We start from the raw sequence: 22,725 nt of genomic DNA, 5'->3' as shown, positions 1-22,725 counted from the left end.
CAGGTTTTTGATGGATGTTGAAAAGTTGGAGATTCTTTTTCTTTGGGGGAAAATTTTATTTTTAAATAGCTTTTACTTACCTTCCCTAAAAGTTACTGGATCTGAACTGGAGAGTTTCCATCACTCCTGAGGAAAAGCATCGGAGGAGGAAAAATGGAAAGAAAAACAAAAAGAAAACATAATTAAATGGTATTTATCTACAGCTTATTAACTATATAAAACCATCCTTTCAAGTAATTTCCATGCTGACTATTGGAATATGGGTTGAAGTATTACCAATCTTCAATAGTCAAACAATATTCATTTGAAAGAACTCTGTCTTAACAAGAAAAACAGGTGTCTACTGTTATCAGAAAATGCTTTTTAGATTCGAACTCTTTTGTTTATAAGTATATTTGAGAACCTTTTCTAGGGACACACCTGAGAGTGAAAGTGAATTATCAATGACAGTCTTTTCTGAAGGAAAAAAAAAAAGAATCAGTGGTTTAACACTAATTTCTAATCAGATCCTACAGAAAGGAACAGCCCGCACGGCAGCTGTACTTTTCCCAGGGTTAATTACCTTTCACTGCTCTCTACTAATGAGTCAGCTGTTCCTGTCATTGCACACTACACTGGTTCATCTGGAACTCTAGCTGTGGACAAACACAGGAGTGACAGTCCCATTTACATACGGGGTGGGGGCATGTTGTGTAGAGATTTCAAAAGGATTTTTAAAAAAATCCTTTAATTCTCATGTGTTTCCACGCTAAAAATATTTTTACAAAGAAGGTTTTACTTGGTCAGCTACTGTTTTTCCTCCCAGGTCTCTGGGTTCACCACTAGTAGATATAAAATACTGCCGAACCCTTGGAAAGAAGCGAACTTCACCATCTCCACAGAAAGCTTTGTCTCACTGATGCCTTGACGCCAGAACAATCACCCTATAGGGTGGAAGGATAGCCTCAAAAGTTTGCAACTTCTGTCACTGGTAAAAAGACTTCCTGAAAAACTCATACTACAGAAAAATTAGATTCAAGGTAAAGAACAACCCAAGAGAAAAAGACCCCCAAAATATCTTAGCATTGTTTGTACATGAAAAGTGAATTAGAAAATTGCGAGTTTCACAAAAAAAAAAAAGTTGGACTTGAAAGTTGTGTTTTGACCTAATATGTCTAGATCATTGTGGGAAATTATATATATGTATGTGTATGTATGCATATGTATACAATTTATTACCCAGATAATAGCTCTTTTATCTATATAATGGCTCTGCTTTCCATCCCATAATGCAGACACAGTGTGTGCCCTTATATACTTTCTATCCTTCCAACCAGAAGTTTAAGCATCCCTTCCCTCCTTTTAATTCCACAGGTAACTGAGAGGGATGTCCAAACAGTAAGCATCCACTGAGTTCCACTTTCCTGGCTTCCAGAATGCCTCTGAGTAAAAGATGTCCTCTCACTGGTAAGTTCCTGACTCTAAATCTTAATATGTTGGAACAGTGGCTCTCAGACATTAATATGCATCAGGACCACCTGGGTGGCTTTTTTTTTTTTTTTTGACGGAGTCTTGCTCTGTCACCAGGCTGGAGTGCAGTGGCACGATCTTGGCTCACCACAACCTCCGCCTCCGGGTTCAAGTGATTCTTCTGCCTCAGCCACATGAGTAGCTGGGACTACAGGCACATGCCACCAAGCCCAGTGAATTTTTGTATTTTTAGTAAAAATGGGGTTTCACCATGTTGGCCAGGATGGTCTTGATCTTTTGACCTCATGATCCGCCAGCCGCGGCCTCCCAAGGTGCTGGGATTACAGGTGTGAGCCACAGTGCCCGGCCAGGTGGCTTCTTAAGTGGCACATTCTGGTGCCAACACTCTGAGGTTCTCACAAGGGCCCAGGTTCTCCTGCTGCTCCATGGACTGCACTGAACAGCAAAGTGTCAGAGCAGCGGCTCTGGAACATCAGTGACATCAGAAACTCCTGGAGGTCTTGTGAAAGCCCAGGCTATGCGTTCCGTAGATCTGTGGTGGGACCTGAGAATGTGCATTTCTAAGTTCCCAGATGATGTTGGTGATGATAAGTTTGTGGACCATACTTGGAAAACTACTGCTTTAGGTATTCACTATTAAATGTGTTGAAGAATCCCAACCCCAAAAGCTAAATATACCCACATAGAGCAGAAGCACTTCCACTTTATTTTTGAGCTATTTATTTGTTCTGGTTTTAATACTTTATGATAGAAAGGAACAGATAAAAAGTGAATGTTCTGGCCCCTCATTGAAGTACATTCTCAGAACCACTTTATAGCTTATTGAACTTGATCTTCCCTTCAGATGAAGCCATTCATGTCAAGAAAGAAACAGCAATTATGTACTTCTTCATTCAAGGTGCCATTATCAAATATAAGCTCACAAATTACAAATCTAAGAGTTTGCACAATATTTAAACTTGCCAAAAGCAAATAAAATATGGGAATGAATTAATTACAAATTATATCATAAAAACAAATTTAAACGTCAAATAAATATGCAAATTTCCTTGAGACATTCAATATTTTTATCAGCCCTAGTAAATTCTGACTTACTTTCCAAATGGTGCAACGTGTTTCCTAAATACAGTGGTATATGAGGTGTTCTTTGTTGATCATTGCTATTTTGAAGAACATATTATCCTGAAAACTTCTTGGAGGATGGAAACATTTTAGTCTAATACTAAAAATATATTCGCATTGCTGTTTATGTAAATATCTCTGTGATAAAGCTGTTACAAGGGTATTTTGCAATACTGTTCACAGGAATACATATTTTAGGAAGAAGGAAATAATAAGATAAATTATAGAATAAAACATCTGCTGAATATCTTTCAGTAAAGAGATGGAGGGTGCTTCTCTAAACAACAAGTCATTTACCAAGCAGAAGTTAGGTCTTTAGCAGTGATCTGCTCAGTTCAGGAAGGACTAGTTAGTGTTCTAAACATGAACTTATCAACTAGTTCTCCAGTAAAGCTGGGAGAATGTAAGCACATGAGAAAGATTTTAAAAGAATCAGTGCCCCTTCTGAATTCTCACTGCCACCTATTGTTGCTGTTCCACAGATATTTATTTTAAAAAGCTACTTTAAAATATCAGTCTCATCTAAATACAAGAGGATAATAATATCACAAATAAAAAAATTTGATTAATACCAGTGTAACTAACTCTCTTGGTACAGAACACTATTATTTAATTAATTCATTAATTTATGTACTCAAATCTTCATGAAGCACCTATTCTTCTGGAGAATGTGTATATAAACCAGTGGAGTCCTCCGTGAGTGGAGAGGGGTGTATGGTGAATGCCACTCCAATAGTGAATCTATTTCTGTTGCATAAATCAAAGAGGTAATAAAATAAAAATCTCCCTGAAGATGTGGAGGCCAAATTTATTTCTCGGTAACATGGGAGAACAATCTGATGAGTTTGACAAAAACTCCACCCTAGGAGTACAAACACCAGGGTGTGTAGTTTGAGTGAAGAAGAATTCCTAATCCTACAGATCTAGGATGGACATACACTCTGTTGTCATGGTGTAAGCCTGGCTGTGAAAGTCAAGATCCTAATTGATCCCTCTCTCCTTGGATGGTTTTCAAGAGTTACAGTGATTCAGACTAAGCAAGTGTCTCTGGTTATTTGAACATCTGATTGATAGTTGTCTCCCATGACCAATGAGAGGTCCGTACAGTTTATATCAGGCGTTTCGTCCAATGCTTATCCAATTTAAGTCTATTATTTTCATTGGCTTTCACCAGCCAATTGGCTTCTCTCTAGATAACAGTGTCTCATTAGCTGTGGCAAATTACTGAGGGAATCTGACCTTTTTGGTTTCTTTTTAAAGTAAATTAAATTTAATCGAATTTGTTATTGGATATTGACACATTATAACTATATATTTATGGAATAAAAAGTGATGTGTGTATACAATATTGAATCAAGCTAATTTGTACATCCATCACCTCAAATATTTATCATCGACTCCTCTTGCCTAACTGAAACATTGCACCTTTGACCAACATCTCCCCAATCCCTACAACCCCAGCCTCTGGTAACCACCATTCTGTTCTGACTCTATGTCCAATCCTTCTTGGTTTTCTGTCCAAGGTAACAGATTATGTATTTTTTGGCTATGTTAAATTTTTTCCAAAAAAAGCATGTGCAGGCATTTCCAAAAAATGCCTTAGAAGAACTACAGAATCCCAGCCTTTAAAGATCTAATTTATACCAGGTGCTTTCAAAGTGAATGACAACCACTATGGAAAATAGTGCAGTGACTTCTTAAAGAACTAAAAGTAGAACTACCATTTTTTTTTGAGACAGAGTCTCACTCTGTCACCCAGGTTGGAGTGCAGTGGCTCAATCTCGGCTCACTGCAACCTCCGCCCCCCAGATTCAAGTGATCCTACTGCCTCAGCCTCCTGGGTAGCTGGGATGACAGATGCCTGCCACCGCACCCGGCTAATTTTTTGTATTTTTAGTAGAGATGGGGTTTCACTATCTTGACCAGGCTGGTCTTGAACTCCTGACCTCATAATCCATCCGCCTTGGCCTCCCAAAGTGCTGGCATGACCCACCACGCCCTGCCAGAACTACCATTTGATACAGCAACCCCACTACTGGGTATCTACCCAGAGGAAAAGAAGTCATTATATGAAAAAGATACTTGCACACACATGTTTACAGCAGCACAATTTGCAATTGCAAAAAATGCGGAACCAACCCAAATGTCCATCAATCAACAAGTGGATAAAGAAACTATGGTGTGTGTGTGTGTGTGTGTGTGTGTGTGTGTGTGTGTGACAGAATACTACACAGCCATAAAAAGGAATGAGTTAATGGCATTCTCAGCAACCTGGATGGGGTTGGAGACCATTAGTCTAAGTGAAGTAACTCAGGAATGGAAAACCAAACATTATATGTTCTCACATGTAAGTGGGAGCTAAGGTACAAGGATGCAAAGGCGTAAGAATGATATAGTGGCCTTTAGGGACTCAGGGGAAAGGGTGGGAAGAGAGTAAGGAATAAAAGACTACAAATTGGGTTCAGTGCATACTGCTTGGGTGATGGGTGCACCAAAATCTCACAAATCACCACTAAAAAATTTACTCGTGTAACCAAATACCACCTGTTCCCCAAAAACCTATGGAAATCAAAAGTTTTAAAAGCAATAAGCATTAATAAAAATTACACGATGAATGCCACTTAAAAATGAATAAAAATAAAAAATAAAAAAAAGAATGCTCCTTAAAGGAAATTCTTGCCTCGTGGTAAGCTAGATGAACTAGAGTTCATCTCCTGAACTCCTCCTGCCCCACACCTGGTCTCCGGGTTCCCACAGGAAACCACACCTGCTCCTATGGTAGCCCCTGGCCCACTGAGGAGTCCTAGTTCAGAGCTCATGGTCAGCTCCAGACTGGAAGCTCCTACAGGAAGGGCAAGGGTGCTCTTCTCTCTGCTTCTCTTTCATAAGCAAGGTGCTCTTGAGGGCATGGCATCTTCACATGGGAACCAGCTGACTAATTGTTATATTAACAAAAAAGGGAACTATGATGATGCCCCTGACCCTGTGATTTGAATTTTAGGAGAACAATGGACCAAATATTTAGAGATAAAACAGTAAATATCCACAGCCTATAGCAAAAAGTGATGCTGGTGAAAACATGAAGTTCAGATTCATTTGTAAGACTCATACACGTGAAGCTTAAAACAGGTAATATCTGAAAACTAGTGAAGAAGGAAATAATCTTATGAACAGTTTACTCATAAGTTGAGATTAGTTTTACAAATTAAGAAAATACAAATGGATAAAAAGCCTGTGTAGCATTACCATATCTTTGACACATGCACAACTGTCAACTTTGGTGCAGGGGGAGGGGATATTAACATTGAAGGACCGCCACTGCCAGATCAATCATATGCTACAATTAGAGGAATGACTGGCATATTAAAAATGTCAAAAGAAAATACTAAACTAAACTGGGTAGTTCTGAAAATACCAGGAAATAAATAAAAAGATAATAGAAGAAATAAAATATTATTTATCATGACAATATACATGAATATGCTAAGCAACATACTGATCTTGGATTAAGTAGTGGCAGTGGTGGGACGTAGAAAATAGCAGATGATGCTTTAAAATGGTCTAAAGGAGGCAACAGGTAAGCATGAATCAGAGGAGGCTTCCAGCAATTGCTGCAGTCTCTGTACATTGACACTGATGAAGGCATTGGACTAGACATTGCATAGTTACAGCATTTAAATCTCACCACAATCTAAGGAAGTTCACATTATTATTCCCAACTTAAGGTGAGCAAACTTAAGTCACTCTTTCAGTACAAGCTAGTATTCAGAACTATATCTGAACTGAACACGGTGGCTGACACCTTAATCCTAGCACTTTGGGAGGCCAAAGTGGGTGGATCACTTGAGTTCAGGAGTTCAAGACCAACCTAGCCAACATGGTGAAACCCTGTCTCTACTAAAAATACAAAAATTAGCTGGGCATAGTGGCTGGTGCCTGTAATCCCAGCTACTTGGGGAGGCTGAGGCAGGAGAATCCCTTGAACCCAGGAGGCGGAGGTTGCAGTGAGCCAAGATGGTGCCACTGCACTCCAGCCTGGGCAACAAGAGCAAAATTCCACCTCAAAAAAAAAAAAAAAAACTATATCTGATGCCAACATTCTTTCTGCTGTGTAGCTCTAGCTAAGATGGCATCTTTCTTTGAGAAAAATCATAGAAAGATCCACAATGATAGCGTGGTCTCTTAGGGAATGGGAGCTTTTGTGCTGAATTAGACAGGAGATAGACTGGATAGACCATTGGAACACCAGCCATAAGAGCTAAGATAATGGGAACACTGAAATATGGTAAAAATCACAAAACTGGTATGTTGGGGAGGACAGCAATAAATGACCTGGGAAATACTTTATGGATGATTGGAGACTGTGAGCACTGTCCAATTCAGCAGAGTTAGAATGGTGACACACTCTGTCTCTCAAGTAACACCAACCTACGTTTGAATCCTAACTCTGCTCTTCTGTGATCTCAGAACTGCAGTTACCTCCCTCACCTTCAGGTTCCTCATCTGTTAAAAGGGATATAACAGATCCTCCCTCTAGAGCTCCAAGGATCACATCAGATGCCACGGATAAAAGGCATAGTACATAGTAGACATTCAGTAAAATGCCATAATCCAAAAAGAGAACAGTCCCTAGACAAAGCCCAGAGGTATGCGGTCCACAATGAATGCCCCAGTGTGGGCATGGTGAGGACTTGTGTTAATGAGAGTAATTAAATCTCTGAGGATTTAGCAGCTCATTTTCTTCAAGAGAACATGGAGTTAGTAGGATAATTCGTTAAGCATTCATTAAAAAATATTCTTTTTTATTATTCTATTATTTCTTTACACTAGATACTATTATAAATGCTTTATGTATATTAACTCAATCTGCATAACAAATATATGAATCAGGAACTATTAATTATTTCCATCTTTCAAGTGAGGAGATTGAAATGCAGAGCACCTCAGTGCTTGCCTGGGGTCACACAGCTCCTGAGGAGTAGCACTGGGATTGGACTCTTGCACTAAAGCCCATTTGTTCAATTAAAACAATCTATCATCATCACAAGATGGGTGATGGAGATGAAACGGTGGATAACACAGATATTATATTTCAGTGTGGGAGCCAAACTCAAAAACCAGGAAATAATAAATACGCAATGCAGTTGAAAGCAGTGATAAATGCAATGGGACAATAATGTAGGCTAGAGGATGGGCTATTTTAGATTGAGGCAGGAATGACCTTTGCTGATTGAAGAAAGGATGCAAAACCATATGCCACAGTGTAAACAGTTAAAGCGCTTGTATCTAGAATAAATAAAAAACAATTACAGCTCAATAATAAAAAGACAACCCAATCAAAAATGGGCAAAGGACTTGAATACACATTTCTACAAAGAAGATACACAAATGAGCAATAAGCACATGAGAAGATGTTCAACATCATTAGTCATTAGGGAAATGCAAATTAAAATCACAATGAGATGCCACTGTGAACCCATTAAGATGGCTAAAATAAAAAAGACTGACAATAGCAAGTGTCGATGAGGATGTGAAGAAATCCAACCTTCACATGTTGCTAGTAGAAATGTAAAATGTTCAGCAACATTGAAAAATAGCTGGCAATTTCTCAAATGGTTAAACATAGAGTTACTATATAATCCAACAATTTGACTTCTAGGTACATACCCAAGAAGAATGAAAACGTGTCTACTTGAGAAATTGTACACAAATATTCATAACAGCATTACTCACAGTAGCCAAAAATTGGAAACAACCCAAATGTCTATCAACCAATCAAAGGAAAAAAAAAAGGTAGTATACCCAATCTGTGGAATATTATTCAGCCATAAAAAGGAATGAAGTATTAAATTAGTGCAACCTCTATAGAAAACAGTAAAGACATTTCTCAAAGAACTAAAAACAGAACTACCATTCAATCCAGGAATACCACCACTGGTATCTACCCAAAGGAAAAAAATTATTACACCAAAAAGATGCCTGCACATGTATGTTTTTTGTAGCATTAGTCACAATAGCAAAGACATGAGATCCACCTAATTGTCCATCAACGGATTACTGGATGAAGAAAATGTGGTATACACACACACGTGCACATACATATATACACCATGGAATACTACTCAACCATAGAAAAGAATGAAACCATCTCCTTTGTAGCAAGATGAATGGAACTAGATGCCATTATCTTAAGGGAAATAAGTTGGAAACAGAAAGTCAAATACCACATGTTCTCACTAATAAATGGGAATGATGTATGCACATGGACATGGAAAGTTTAATAATAGACATGGGAGACTCGGAAGGGTGGGGGGTGGGAGGAGGGTGAGGGATGAGAAATTACTTAATGGGTATAAGATACCCTATTTGGATGATGGTGACACTAAAAACTCAGACTTCACCACTGTGCAATATATCCATGTAACAAAACTGCACTTGTACCCCCTATATCTATACCAATAAAAGGAATGAAGTACTTATGTATGCCGAAACATGGATGAGCCTTGAAAACATGCTAAGTGAAAGAAGCCAGGCAAAAACGATCACATATTATGTAACTCTATTTATATGAAATGCCCAGAATAAGCAAATCTATAGAGACATAAAGTAGATGAGTTGTTGCCCAGGGTTAGGAGGAAGATGGTGCATCTTCCCTTTGGAAGGTGACAGAGAAGGGGTGCAGAGTTTCTTTTTTGTGAAATAAAAAATGTTCTAAAGTTGACCATGGTGATGAATGCAAAACTCTGAATATACTAAAAACCATTAAACTGTACACTTGAAATGGGCAAATTGTATGGTGTGTGAATTATATCTCAAGGAAGCTGTTAAGAAAACAGGTGAAACCATACAGATCACAGTAAGGTGCCTGCATGCTGTTTTAAGAATGATAGGCTGCTCTTGGACAGCTTTGAGCGCTGGCATCACACAGGGAAATCAGTTTTTGGACCATGGCAGTCAATTGGGTATGAGAAGATGAGCCTAGATAAGGTGGAGGTGGTAAAGATGAAGAGAATGCAAGCAGTTGAAGTTCTAACCACATTATAAAAAAGAAAAATACCAAAAAAACAAAAAGCCACACCAGAAATTAAGAACAGATGTGTATCAGCTGCTTGCTATGATCCAAACGCATGACTTTCAACTCCCCAACGTGTGGTCTCTATTAGAGAAGCCAAAGTCTTCCCTCTCTCACGCCTCCTATTCTTTCTTATAGGACCCCAGATGGGAGAACGGTTTCCATTTCCCAACCCCAAACCCTTTTTTTGAGACAGGTCTCACTCTGTCACCCAGACTGGAGTGCAGAGGCATGATCATGGCTCACTGCAGCCTCTACCTCCCTGGCTCAAGCAATCCTCCCACCTCAGCCTCCTGAGTAGCTGGGACCACAAGCAGATGCCAACACACCTGGCTTATTTTTGTATATTTTGTAGAGACAGAGTTTTGTCATATTGTCCAGGCTAGTCTCGAACTGCTGGGCTCAAGCGATCCACCCACCTCGGCCTCCCAAAGTGCTATAATTACAGGCATGAGCCACCAAGCCCAGCCTCCATTTTCCCTTTAGCCTTTCTAATTGCATAAATTGTTTAAGACTGTTTCAAATCCAAGAGAAAAATTGCTAGCTTTTCTGGTTCTCATTAGTCTTTTAGTTTTCTGAGTTTCTATGCCAATATCAATTATATATAATTGATGTATGATAATATAAAATTTAAGTGTTAGAATATTTTTTTAATTATACCATGTAAATATAATAATTAATAAAAACTAACATGTTAAAGGAACTTGCAGTTTAAAACCATTTCACACTGAGTCTATGGAATTTTCCTACCTTATTATACAGAAAATTTTGAGACTATTAATTCTGAATAGTCTTAACATCTCATCCGTAGGCTTATAAAGGTGTCTAAATCTGCGTGCTTTCCTTCTTTCTTCTGGTTTTAGAGGAAGAAAGAGATCCTCTCCTTTCTAAGGATGGGTTCTCCACTGGGCTCACTTTACATTTGTTTCCTATTTCATCTACTTTTTCTTTCTTCCATATCTTAAAACCTTTCTGTCTTCTTATCTCTCCTGGTTGTTTCTCCTCAGCATAAAAACACATTTCTTCTTTATATATTACTATCTCTGTTTTTCAGGGTCAAACTTCTCAATATTCCCAGAGATTTCCTTTCTTTTCTTACCTTGCTTTCACTACACAACTCATGGCCTGCTATCTGGCACATCTAATGGTGCGGGATTTTCAGAGCAACTCACATGATTGCTCAGTCTTTTCCTGAAGAAGCTGCTTATGTCTCTGGTTTATGTCTCACTCTATATATTCTCCTTGGAAACCACACCCAAAGGTGTATTTCTTCATCCCAGGTCTCACTCCTGAATTTCAGATCCACTGATCAGGTGTACACTCAACATCACCACCCGGTTGTCTCTCATTCAATATGTACAAGAAAGGACCCATTATTTTTTCCTCTAAACAACCTCTTCCTTCCGAATCTCCTATCTTGGCTAACCATTCATCTGGTAATCCAAGCCAGAAGCCTGTCATTTATGACTCTTTACCAGTTTTCAAATGTATGTCCTGGGCTTGCCTCTTGCATAGGTCCTACTGTACTGTGATTGTCATTTGCTCCTGTCACCTGCATTGGAATAAGCTCCTTGTGTACTTATGTCTGCATCCTCACTTCTTGATTCAGTTGCTGGAACCTAGTCAATGCTCAATATGTTTGTTGAATGGATGGATTCAAGACTCCTTAAATGCCTCTTCCATAAAATCTTCCCTGATGTTTCCTCTAAACAAAGGTGGTCATTCTATTCTTTAAGCCAGAACTTTATTTTTTAGAGGAAAAATAGAATTGGCTATGCCTGGTAGATGCTCTGGCCCCACATACATTAAGGCTGAGTAGTATAGTGAAACTGCATGTGGCCACAGCCTATTCTGTCTTTGTAGAGGGTGCTGTGCAAACCTGCCCTAGCATGTGAACAACAACCCAGACAAGGTTGGCAGCTTTGCCTACATATCACTTTCTTCTACTATGGCTCATAAGGTTGTTAGGGGCAGATGGTGTGGCTAATATTCATTGTCTATACTTCTGATACTTTTAGGCCTGTAAATATTTCTTAGTCAACTGATTGCACAGAACCTAAATAACTTGCTCACAATGTTCTAGCTCTGATAGTTACGTTTTTGACTTCACTGTCTTAAAAACTTTAGTACATGAAAACTACAAAATCATTTTAAATCATATTCAGCTGAAATAAAATATTTTAATCTCTTGTGAACATGATGTGGCATCTACCTAGGAGGAGCTATAATAATGTAATTGAAACTCTTCCTTCTTTTTTTTTTTCCATTAGAGGCACAAAACTGGGGAAATTCTTCATTTCTACATGCTTTCTTTTACATAGACAAACATGTATACATTTCTCAATATGTTAAAGTTTCTCTGCTAGGTACTGAGGAGAATAAAATGATTTTAAATACAGTTTCTCTTCTAAGTGATTTTTGTCAACCCTCAATAACTTGACTCTTTTTATTTATTAGTACACTTTCAACATGGCATTTTCAAAAGAATAAAAAATGCTTGCAGATTAATCTATAATAATTTGAGGAAACTATACAAGCATTATAACAGTAACTGCCTAATGAAGATCTAAAATACAAAATAAATATTACAGTGTGTCTAAACATATTAGCAACCTGTAATCTATCTTTTCAAATATATTTTAAAGCAATTGAGCCTTCTTTCAAGTGCAATCTTAGTGACAAGCCCATAGAGTAAAAGCACAGAGGCAGACTGTTGGGTGGCTACACACCCGCTCTGGGGGCTATGGTGCCTGAGGTTGAATCCAGGCTCTGACCAAGCAGCCCCGGCATCACAGGCAAATGGCATGGCTCTCCATGGTGCAGTTTTCTCCACGATAAACAGGGAATGCTAGCCGACCTTACCTTATAGACTGTCGCCTTGGTGACATTGTGAGAATGAAAAGAATTAATAGATATAAAGTACTTAGGAAGCCAGGCACTGTGGCCAATGCCTGTAATCCCAGCAGTTTGGGAAGCCAAGGCAGATTGATCACTTGAGGTCAGGAGTTCAAGACCAGCCTGCCTGGCCAACATGGCGAAAACCCATGGTTTAGTAGAGGTTTAGTAGAAACCTCTACTAAAAATACAAAAATTAGCTGGGGGTGGTGGCAGGCACCTGTAATCCCAGCTACTTGGGAGGGAGACTGAGGCAGAAGATTCACTTGAACCCTGGAGGCAGACGTTGCAGTGAGCCAAGATCATGCCATTGCACTCCAGCCAGGGTGACAAGAGCGAGACTCTGCCTCAAAAAAAAAAAAAAATGTACTTAGAAGAGTGGTTGGCTCTATGTCAGTGCTTTTATTATTATTCTTATTATTATTGGACAAAAATGTTTTCTGCTTGAGTCTAAAATACTCAGAGGAAGAATTCAATTACCTGATGTTTCTATGTATCTATGTTTATACTTACAGAGCTAAGATTTCTGGCTATTTGGCCAAATGTTGAACCTTCGATCTAATATGTAGCATCAGAGCTGAAGCTCCTGTGATTCTCAGAACAGTCTACTTCTGATATCAAGGTTAATTGGTGTGCTAAATATACATGTCTTACAGAGGTATAATGAGTGCTTCTCCAGTCTTTGAATTATTTTTCAAATTCATAGGATGTTTTAATTTTAAAAAGTTCATGGAGTTATAGAATTTGGGGGATGAAAATGTCTCCAGGGGTCCCCTAGCATGATCCTTAATGTGACAGATGCTATTAATAAGAAAAATAAAACAACTTGTCAAGTCACTTCATCAGGATCATTCAACTACTTAATGATATTTAACTATGACTGGAACCCAGGAGTACTTGGGACTCAGTGTCATTTGACACTATATTGCTGACACAGGTTTTTCCTCTCTATTCTGTTCCCAGAGACCTATATCTTAAGGAGAGATTAAGGGGAAGGGTTTGGGGAGCAGTCAGATTTGGGCTCAATCTGGGTTCAAGGCTGGTGACATAAGGAAGGGCATCTTCACATCTCTAGTCAGTGGCTTCATTTGTAAAAATAGGATACAAATGGAATTATTATGAGCATTAAATTATATAATGCATGTAAAGAACTTGACACCATGCCTGGCACAGTGTAAGCACTTCGCAAATGTTAAGGACCATTATTATAATTATTGTCACATATATCATCATTGTTCTGAACAAATTATATGTACCATGTTGGTACCACAAGTTCTTTTTCTCATTTGCCAAACCCTGACATATTTCTTGTCAATGATTTTCCGCAGGGTGGTGGGGAGTGTGTGTGAAAGAGAGAAAGAGAGAGGGAGAGAGAGGGAGAGAGAGGGAGAGAGAGGGAGAGAGAGGGAGAGAGAGAGAGCTGTGCACGTGCATGTTTCCATTATTTGACAAAGTCAGGTAGCCCTGGATCCTATGGCTTCTTCAATTCCCCTCAGCTTACTTGCAGTCCCTGTGATAATGGCCTGTGTGCTTACGCTAATATGCAAAACCTGACCCTTGGATCCTCCAGCTGATAAGATTTGATTATGGAAGAAACATTCCCAAGGAAGTAGGGCATTGGGTATGGAACTTCACCAAACTTCAAATGTTTACAGCGGCAAAGACGGGCCATGGTGAGACTGAATGGGAAACCTGGTCAGTACACGATTTATACCAAAATAAAAATGCTTGGAAATTTGACCTTTAAACCAAAAGGTCTCTATCGAAACCCGCACGCTGTTCTATAATCTGAAATCTAAGGCTGGAAGGGTCTTCAATTGAATGTGAGTATTTCAGAAAAATAAATACCAGTGGGATATTCTATTAGCTCTGAAAGTCTAAGTGAAATGTACCTAATTTACCTGTGAAAACCAATGTAAGCAATTTCTGGAAGAGTTTTCTTGTTTGCTCATTTTGTTTAGAGTTGGAACCTGCCTTTCAGGAATGAAATGACAGAGCTATAATCCCCAGGAAAAAAATTCCCAAATACATCATAGAAACTAGGATAATCCTTCATGAAGTCAGAAGCAAAAAAAGAAAACAGAAAATAACTTCCTCTACCATTAAAATAACCACAGCATCCACTCCTATCCCTGTTCTTCCATTTCCCCAGGTCTGACATTCTGCAGATGACCGCCCTTATTTGTCCCTACATGTTTTCCAAAATATAAAAGTGAAATAGAGTCCCAAGGGCACTGTACTTGAAAGGTTATGAGAGTTAGAGAATTTTAACCATGCCTGCCAAACCAGCAGATGGCTTGTGATTATAATTATATGCATCAATAAAACGAATAATCTTTACAAAATTTGAATTTCTACTAAAGTAAGGGATTTAGTAAGCAGATGCAACAGAATGCATTTTCTTTAACCCTTTTGGTATACACTGGTGTCTTTCACACACAAAAAATCCAGGACTCCGTAGATAATGGGTTGTATACTCTAATTTTTGCCCCTTTCTAGAGTAGTCATATTGTCAGCCTAAATCTTTTCCTGATTTCATTTACTTCATGAACGTATTTCAATCTCACCTCATTTTCACCCTTCAGAATAGCAATGTTAAGACTAATTCTCCACCATTGTTTGATATTTGAAAGAAAATTTAAAACAGGTAAATACCTTCATTCTAATTCATACCAAGTATACTATAGAAACAAAAGAGCAAACAGTGGACACATCTTTCTATATTATGGTATTCTTTTACAAATTAGATTTTCAATAAAATTTTTTCTGTTTTCATATTCTCTTTAATCTACATTCCAGGAATGAAAATACTGTTTATTCTATTTAAAAAATTAACCATTTCCTTTCAGTTTGCTTCTGCCTGTCATTATAAGTAAGGGTAACTAAGTTTTATCTCATGCCAAACATGAATTCACTCACATTGAAATTGGATATATATATGACACATCTGAAAAAAAGGATGTGGTGAGGTTTACACACTGGCCTTCTGCCATGTTTTCTTCATGAAGGAACCTCAAAATTTAGGGAATTAAGTTAAGCTAGCTTTGTTTACCTTTAAATCTTGGAAGGAGTAGAGAAAATGTACCACAAAAATTTTCATTCTAATTTTTTTATAAAATAGTAATGTAAATATTTTCATAGAATTACCAAGTGTAACTCTTTATTAGAATAGTATCAATTAATATACATTTCACCCAGCATACCAACAAATATAATATTTAAGAATATTTGGAGAACCTATATTTAGTGCAGATATCTCTAGCACCTTCAAAGTTAGTTGCACTGTATAAATCAAAGAAATTAAAATAGTCTGATCTAAAATGCTCTTATAGTGTTGTAGTTAACTCCACTTAATAGTGTAAATAAGTTACTAATAAAACTTTAAAGGCATTGACATTTTTGCAGGTCACTGCAATTTACCTATGGCCACAAGATATATGAGATCGGAAATTCTCAGCAACAAAATTCTTTCAAGTTACAACTTAAATGTATAGATCAAACCCTAACAGAACAAATGTTCTGAAAAGTTAAACTAAAAGAGTAATACATTTTCGCCTAAAAATTTATAAATCTGATGTAACATTTGACAACACTATATTCAAATACTCGTAAAGAAATTCAGATATCTCTTGAGTTCACTGGAATGGAATTTTATCCCTTAAGATAAAATATTCAGCAATTAACTGGGTTCAAGATTCTTTACATAGGTGATAAAAATAAATAAATTAAATATTTTTCAATTATAATGTCCTTAAAAAGGGAAAACTTAAACCAAATTCAATGTATCAATTAAAAGAAACAATCTAAGCCAAAAAACTTATGAAATAAATCCCAAAAGGGCAAAAAAATTTTTAAAAAACAGAAAGAAGAAAACTGCATAATCTTAAGAGTTAAAGACCTATGCTGTAAATACTTAATTTATAGATGTTTCCTTTCTAAATTAAATGAAATTAAATATTTCTGCTTACAGAGAGTTTAAGTTGAAGTGTAATAAAATTTTTAGGTATGCTTTTGATAGCTACTAATAAAACTCTGCATAATAAGCCAATTTAATCACATATACTTAAGGTATGTTTAGAATTTTTAACATGTTACCTTAGTCTTGATATGAGCACGCAGACACATAAAATGGAATTGTCACAATGCTTCAGGGACACTCACAAAATTGGGGGCTCTGGAAGTGAAAATACGAGAAAGAGTTCTGTACTGGTACAAGCGAATGCACAGGCGGTGTGTGACATGACATTGGCACATCCCCTCGCTGTCTCAAACTGCAAGTGAAAGTTAAAAACACCAAACACAATATGCCAGGGGCATTAGGTATATGATCTTACTTAATTTTTCACATAAGTTATAAGGCGACATTTATCTCCCATCACTCTTGCCCCCATCTAACAGACCAGGAAACTGAGGCCCAGAAAAGTTAGAGAACTTATCCAGGGCACAGACTGAGTCAGTGGAAGAACCAGGTTTCAGATATGTGAACTCAAAAAGGGAGTACTGTAGATTATCTTGTCACTTTGTCACTCATATGCACTTAGGATGACTGCCTTATTCTCTAGGAGGCATTTTATAGCTCCTCTTAGATGGGGATCCTTAGGGGTGGAAAAGAGGTATTACTAACAGCATCTACTACAGTCTTCTGAACTAAGTATTTTAATATTTATTTGTTAAATGAGTGAATCAGAATAAAAGTCCAGTAATACAAAGTTTCTTTCTGACAACACAAATTTTCTCAAATTTCTTTAAAGAAGAAAGCTGTCAAGTAGATGAAGCCATGCATATTTTCTTTAAATAAAAAAATATATATTTCAGATGCAAGACCCATATAGGTGGAAACAAGTTTGCATAAACCAAAAGTAATGATCTGGGCCTTCTCATCTTAATGACGATACAGACCTATTCTGTTTTGAAGAATGACAATTACATTTCTGTAAAAGTAACTCCACTCCTTTTCATCCACAGCGATGCAACTAAACGAACTTCAGTCAAGTTTGCACACCCTTTGCTGTACCCGTAAGGATGGGGGCAAAATATTTACAGCCAGCCAAAACAATTATGTTTTCTGAAACATTCATTCTTGTATTAACAGGAGGAACATTAGCAGCTACAGAAAAAAAATTGTAATACATGAGATTCAAAAATAAAACATTCATCACAGAAAGATAGCCTAATACATTTATAATGCCTGAAAGAGTGAACTAGTTGCACAACTGCCTTAAACTAAATTTGTTAGGCAGCAACTGTAGCCATTTTTAGATGGCTTGCTTTTTCCACGATTTCTATCACATGAAAGGCATAATGATGAGATGACATATTAGAAAAATCTCAACTTAGTAAAATCAAACTCTATTTTCCCCACATACATGTTACTTGAAATTAAAAAAGACACTATTATACCACTTTCTTCACAAAATTTATTGCCTCCTAATTTCTGGCTATTGTTAAAACAATACTTAGAGTTGGTAATATACAACATATATTACATTCTCTACAGACACACATATAATTCTAAACAAATTATATAAACAAAATGAATGTTAGGGGCACATTTAACAGAGGAAAAGTACTTCATGAAAAAAATGGTAAAGAAGTATGCGACCTCTGATCATCCAGACCATATTATTTACCTATATTATGAATCTTTCACCAATACTCCTACAAAGCTATTTATTCAGTATCACAATATTGCTATATCCTTACATAAATAAATATTTTTCAGTATAAGTAATGAAAGTTAGCAAACTGATTTCTACACAGAGTTTTAATTCATGAACAGATGATTATGTCATGCCATTCTAACATTAAATGACAGTGGCTTTAAAATTGAATACTGATACTGATATTATGAACACATCTATTTTAAAACACCACACTTACATTAACAATACTTTTTAAATGTTTTCGATGAGACCTTCAGAGTTTATTAAACCACTGACAACCCACTTAGCGGACAGTTCTTAGAATAAAATATTTAATTTACCTGAATGTCTTGTAACAATATCATCCTCTCTTGAACTAAACATCCTCTGAATACACAAATCTAAGGCAGACAGACATTTCAGCAAGGCAAATAAGACTTTCTGGCAACTTCCTGTTGCCATATTTCTCTCAAAGGATCCTGCAATGTTACACTTCAATCCTGCAAACGCATTTTTCCAAGGGACACAGCAAGCCAATGCTGCTCCAGTGTCAGAAGCTTTGATTTTTTCCCAAGTACAGCAAGCAAATAACCACTAATCCTATTCAATATTACAGATTCACAGTAATGATTCTATTTCCAGATTCAAGAGAAATTAAATACAAGAGGAAAAGAGGAGCTTTTGTTTTCTTGTTTTGTTGTGCTTGATTGGTTGGTTTTTAAGACACTGCTGAAGGAAATAGTTATTCCACCTATGTTATTAAATATATATTAGGGGCTGGGGCAATTTTACATTGTCAAGAATGAACTTCACTGCTCACATTCATGCCCCAGGTTTCCATTATCTTTCAGAAGCAGTAAGACCAACTAAATTTAAAGTTGCCTCATACATTTGAAAGTTTTCAAACCTGAACCAATAACCCGAATGGTAGTTATTGGCAAAAGCACCATTTCTCCAACAAATAGCCTACCTCTCAAATTCAAGTTCACTCGCATTTTGGGGTTTACTCACTTTTTAAATTTACAAACTTTTTTGAAACAGCAAAACAAAACAACAATAACAACAAAATAAGAACACTGATCACTGAAGCGGTATTTCCAGAAGTGATAGCAAAATCCCTTCATTCTGACCTACTTGTGGAGAAACAGACTTTCAGCCCCACGGTTAGGCTAAGATCTGTTCTACTTTCTCCCTAGGGCTTAATTGCCAGACTGACTTACCGGTGCCTCCTAGCCTTTGTTCTGCCTCTCACGCTGACATCAGGGAAGCAGTGATGTAGAATAAAGCAGGGGTGGGCTAGGTTAGTCCAGTGTTTGTGTCGTTGTGTGGTGTGCAGGGACACTCTGTGATACTCTAGTGAGCTGCTAAGCTTTTTTTGTAGGCTTTGTGTCATTTACTTAACGACCAATCTCATTAGCTGCCAGGGTACAATGGGCTGATGCATTTTCTATGTACATACTCCACACAGTGACCCTCAAGGTTGCCGAAGGTCTATTTAATCAGTCAAATGCTGAATATATTTGCAGTAAATCACTAAAAAAATAAAAAAAATGAGAATACTGAGGTATCTTATGGGCTTAATATTTCCTGGTGGTTATTTGCAGGTAATAAAATACATGCATATTTAGCCCAAACAAGGATAGAGCAGGTGGAGATAAATTGTCTGGTTTGCACTGGTGACCTTAATTTTAGGAAACTTTCAGATCAAAGATATTTTCTCTTAGCAAGGAGCCCAGATTTGAAATTTAATTTCTGTCTTAGTTTAATCATATTAGCACAACAAAAAAGAATTGCTTTCTTGAGCAGTTTCTCCTTCCTCCTTCCTCCCCTCGACCCCAGCCCTACCCCCTACCCAAGCAGCCTCAGACCTGGCAAAGTTGCATTTATGCCCTCTTTCAGTTACAAGGTAAAAACCCTTTTAACTCCTATGAAAAATGAAATGCTGAGAGCACTATGAATGACGACAGCTGTCCATAAGTATCAGGGAGAGTTCTATTGTCCAGCTTGTCCCTGGATAAAATGAATACTTTACAGCAGAGGCTGTTCAGCTTGGCTAAAGAGTGTGGGGAGAAGGGGAGGAGGTCACTGGAGATTTCGCACACTAATTTAATCTGGGAAAAGGACAGGCTCTGCATCTCCCTTGAACAGACTGGCAGCAATCTGGGCCCCCACAGAACTATCTCCTTTTGCCTGTGCTCTATTTATTCCTTATCTCTGTTTACCAACCGCTAGGTCCCTTTCATTCACACCACGAGGCCGTTTTCCTACTATCAGTCAGCAGCTGACACTGTGGAAGAGCCTCAAAGGCAAAAAAAAAAAAAAAAAAAAAAGATCAAAACTAAACCAAAGCTGTATAAACAATGCCACAGTACAAGTAAATGCATAAACCCTGATTCTTAACCCAACCCACAGGGTGCAAACAGAACCTTTATAGTAAATCCAACAAACCCACCAGTTAGCTGTGGGCCGCAGAGAAAGAAAAGTCAAAACACCATTCATGAAATCACCATCCAAAAAAAAAATTGCTAAAATGTACACTGGGTACTGAAGCAGCCTTACTTTCAGGTATATTCTTATCTCTATCATAGATCAATTAACTGGCCACCAACAGATATTTACTTTGCTGGGAAAGGTGAGCTATACATTTCTAAGGGAGGCCTGGTTCTCATTAAAATGCCAGCAGTTAAAAAAAAAAATCCACCAATATGATTATAAGCTAAAGAGGAGGAAGAAACACCAACTTTTCCAACACCTTATCACATTGATTGAGTTTAAACAGTTCAAGACTCTTGGTATTAAACCCCCATTATTTTTATGTAAAGATATTAAAAAGTCCTGTACAATCCAGCCAATGAAATCTTTTCTTCATGTCTTGTGGATTTTACCTCCTTATGTCAAAATGATTAACATGGCAGAGAAGTTGGGAGAAGACTACTTCCTGGACAACTTTTTAATATTTTGAAGCACTCCGCAGGGTGTGATCAAAAACGGAGATTGGAGCAACTAGTTTGAAGTGTGGAAAGAGGAGAAAATAAAATAAGTGTTTTTTGAACCTTGAAACCTTTGGGGGAATATGAATCTTGAAAACTTTACTTATATTAATGTTAAGTGCTAAACACTTACCTCAGTATTTCAACAAATGGGAAAAGCCTTGCTTAATATAAACATTTCTTTGAAGTGATTCAGAATTTGTATATAATATATGTGTATGTATAGATGTATATATATGAATATATTATAAGCATAGGTATACACACTGCCTCCCATATACACATACACAAAATGAGAAGTGCATAATTTCTAATGCCTGGAGTTTCTCAGATTAAAAACTGAGATTTACTTTAAATTTCCCTGAGTTTTTTAAATCATTGAAATGATTGGGAATGATTGGTTATTGTCATAAAAATCAACACCGCATTGACTCAATCACTAAGATCTTTACGACTAAAAGGAAAGACAATGCAGCTCATTATCTAGAATGATCAATTGGTCCAGATTTCAGTTTGTGTTTTCACCTATATGCATTATGAGCAATGAAGTCTTTACTACTTGGATCCTTTTTTCCAAATGAATTAATGAATTAAATTTATCCTTTCACCAGCTGCTAGGCAGCAGATGGAACCATTTCTGAAGCCTTGTTGAATTCAATCCATAAAACTCATTTCCTAGGATTAGCCATCCAAAGTTTCTTTTAATGTTTATATACCGCTTGGGATTTTGAATTTCATGATGTTAAACTTTCAATTTAACTATTCTTTTTGCATTTCATATCAAACAATTATGATCTTTTGGATTTCTATAGCAGACATGGCAGGTCACATAAGGACAAGAATTAATTTCAAGAGCAATAAAGTCACGCAAGTAATATTTTTTTGATATGTTTGTTCACATTGCTCTACTACCATAGAAACTATTTGCAGTGAACTGTTGTCAACCTAAAGAGTTATATATTTAATAGCTATAAATTTTGTTTATTTATGCATACATAATTTAAAGCTGCAACTGGAAACATTCATTAACATTATGAAAGCTTAAAGTTATACTGGGTTTTGCAATTTAGTTATAGGAGTAAGGTTGTTACTTATTGCAAGTAAGATTGTTAATTATCTGCAAATAATTTCTGTATCTACCAGGTTAATTTATCTAATGAGAATTTAATTCTGACTTTTAAAAATGGAAATAAAGACAATTATTCAGAGTATGTATAACGTTTTAAGCAGGCAGCTACCATGGACAGCTCCTAACATTTCTGGTCTTTTCTAGGTCACTTGCAGCTGTCTAATTTAAGAGAAACCAGGAAACTTCAAATCTTACTGGTTCATGTTATAGTAGAACACTAATGGCCACTCTAAAAAAAAACTCCTTTAAACATAACCACATTAGGATCTCATAAAAGTTTCAATGTACTTTGAAACGTTTTAAATACAACCACCTTATGCTCTCCAAGGTACAGTATATCCAAATTTAAAATATAAAAGCTTTTAAGCTTAAAATGATGCTCCTACCATAACATAAATACAACTA

General features: G+C 37.0%; 1 protein-coding gene and 1 long non-coding RNA gene across 3 annotated transcripts in view; both read right to left on the bottom strand.

Moving 5' to 3' along the window:
* The window catches only part of LOC101134144 (ST18 C2H2C-type zinc finger transcription factor), a 136,047-nt gene extending 119,349 nt beyond the window's left edge, over positions 1-16,698 (bottom strand). The window contains exons 1-2 of one of the 2 annotated variants that reach the window (XM_031013944.3): positions 16,655-16,698; positions 81-126 (exon numbers count right to left, since the gene is read on the bottom strand). The gene's annotated coding sequence lies outside the window, so the exon portion shown is untranslated. Of the gene's footprint in view, positions 1-80; positions 132-16,654 lie in introns of those variants that run through there. The other variant, XM_055348782.2, reaches the window with a different exon arrangement.
* Positions 81-22,725, bottom strand: part of LOC115935603 (uncharacterized) — a 191,003-nt gene continuing 168,358 nt past the window's right edge. The window contains exon 3 of the long non-coding RNA XR_004071224.3: positions 81-126. This is a non-coding gene — a long non-coding RNA (uncharacterized lncRNA). The remainder of the gene's footprint in view (positions 127-22,725) is intronic.

The sequence above is a fragment of the Gorilla gorilla genome, chromosome 7 (genome assembly GCF_029281585.2).
Source record: "Gorilla gorilla gorilla isolate KB3781 chromosome 7, NHGRI_mGorGor1-v2.1_pri, whole genome shotgun sequence".
Classification (NCBI taxonomy): domain Eukaryota; kingdom Metazoa; phylum Chordata; class Mammalia; order Primates; family Hominidae; genus Gorilla; species Gorilla gorilla.
The sequence above is the reverse complement of the archived record's forward strand: the minus strand, read 5'-3'. Positions and strand labels throughout refer to the sequence as shown.